At 40.1% G+C, this 2,244-nt stretch overlaps 1 protein-coding gene across 1 annotated transcript in view; it reads left to right on the top strand.

Moving 5' to 3' along the window:
• The window catches only part of LOC112140149 (major histocompatibility complex class I-related gene protein), a 12,468-nt gene that overhangs the window by 7,875 nt on the left and 2,349 nt on the right, over positions 1 to 2,244 (top strand). The gene's annotated exons all lie outside the window — the stretch shown is intronic.

Below are 2,244 nucleotides of genomic sequence, written 5' to 3'. Positions count from 1 at the left end.
AAACGTTTGGAAATGACTCATGAATGACTCAATGAATCATAATTTTGCGATAAATCACAAACCAACTCACGCGATAAGTCATTAAAAACACGGCGATGAACGACAACAAGTATCTTCTTATTTCATTCACTAAAAGGGAGCGTGTGGGTGACGTCACAGCTCTGTCTGGGGCGCGCGTGCAGCGCAGCTCGACACAGAAGAGAGAGAAGTCTGTTCAGCGGTTAAAGGAAAAAGCAGCAAATAAGCATCTGGACCTTTTTTCTGTTTGAAAACACCTCAGCATAAATTCAAGTTTCTGTCACGGCGCTCGCGCTCACGAGACTTCAGGCTCCAAGCTGCAAAAGTGCGTCTGCAGATGAAGCGATGAGGAAAGGAGGAGGAGCTGCTGCGCGATTCTGTATGACCCTTCATACCGAGAAGCGCATTTATTTAGAAAAAAGTGTTTCCTTTTTGCGAAAAATGTCTATTTCCTCCTGTAAGCGCAATTTCTTTTTTCGAAAAATGCCAGTTTTTTCGAAACTGTGGTGTTTCCATTTGGATAATTTATTATCCAAATTCCAATTTGCGAAATTTCAGAGTTAATGGAAATGCGACTATTGATTATCTTGTTAAGGAAAAAACAATTTTAAAAAAAAGAAAAATAGTGGGACAGGCCGTTTTTGGCTTCAGAAATAATGAACATAGTGTGGCGACCCGGGGGTTAGCCCCGCCTTCAGCTCCTAAGACTCATGGGAAGTGGGAAATCTTGGGTGTGTTACACTGCTCACCATAAGTGAGGGAGCTGTGAGCAGAAGTAACGTTCATACTGTTTGGCTGTTCATGTGTGTTCAAATTGAATGGGTATTGATGATGGAAGAGAGAGTACGCAGCTTGCTTCTTAGTCTTCTTCTGCCTGAGACCGTTGATGGTCGTGAGATGTATGGGGCACGGACGTCTCTTCTCTGCAACCGGTTTAGGAGTAGAAATATATATTTTTAATTCTCTATAAGGACAGGTATGATTTAAAAAAATTGCATGACAATTAAATAACATTTTTGAGCAGCTCACAGGTGAGTTGTGCTAAATTTAGAATAGACCCGCGGGTGACGTGTTGGTGACCCCTGATCTAAAGGTTCAGAGAAAAGACCTGTAGTTTGCTAAAACAACATTGCATTTCTGTCATGTTATAAAACCTGCCATAAGATGAAACTTTCACTTATTAATAGTGTTTTGTTTATGGAAGAGAATATTCATGAACTGAAACTTTTTAAATAAAGGGAATAACAGTTTTGATTAGAAAAATCCTTTTTTTTTTATTAGAGAAATGTTAGATGCTGGTAGAAACCTAATATGGCTGGTAGACTAGATGTTACTGGCACAAAGTAACTCATAACTAAAAATGTACCAATCACTGGATTGAAGACAGCAACCATGAGCAGATTTTTTTCTTTTCTGAAGTAGAGATCAGTGTAGGGCATGTTGATTTACATTTTCAAAACATGGATGTTCTATTTTAAAATCCTATTTTTTAAAATATATTTATACAGTATATTTGTAGTTAGTATTATTGTATGTACTGATGACTGTTTTTATGCCGCTCAGAATTGTGTTAAATGTCTTTTGTGTCCTGTTTTCAATTGTAATTGTAGTAAAAATGGCCGTTGAGATCAGGGCTGCCACGATTATTCGACTAATCGACGACTAATCGACTATTAAAATAGTCGACAACTATTTTGGTCGTCGAAGCGTCGTTTTTTTGTTTGTTTTTTTCCTTGTTTTAATCTTAAAACTATGGTTCGCGCCTTCTATTGCGGGGGTCTTCTATTCTCATTGTCACACATGCGCAGTGGTGCCAATCCGGTCAGCAGTGACGTCACAGGAAGTTCTCGGTAGTCTCATAACAACACGCTAGCTCGAAAATGTGGGAAGCAAAAGGAAAATAAAAGAGGAAAAAGTGTCAAATCTAATTTCTGCTAGACAGAACTTGTGTTCCATGAGAGCACTATGGCGATAAATGATCACCTGAAGATGAAGCATGTTGTGAGTTTGATCACGCTGAACAGAGAGCTTCGTCTAGCTAAGCTAACATCAGCGCTAACTGTAACACAGCTAGCTCCGCCGCGGCTGTCATTACTGCGCTGTTTGGAGATGAACCAGAAGATCTGCAGCAGGTCCGTTTCTACGGCGCTTCTGTCTGCATAGTGAACGTTTCATAATCTGCTCTCTTCTAACCAAACGCCGCGAGGGCGGCGCGGATAACGAGTT

Source organism: Oryzias melastigma, unplaced genomic scaffold (genome assembly GCF_002922805.2).
Source record: "Oryzias melastigma strain HK-1 unplaced genomic scaffold, ASM292280v2 sc00352, whole genome shotgun sequence".
NCBI classification, from domain to species: domain Eukaryota; kingdom Metazoa; phylum Chordata; class Actinopteri; order Beloniformes; family Adrianichthyidae; genus Oryzias; species Oryzias melastigma.
The sequence above is the reverse complement of the archived record's forward strand: the minus strand, read 5'-3'. Positions and strand labels throughout refer to the sequence as shown.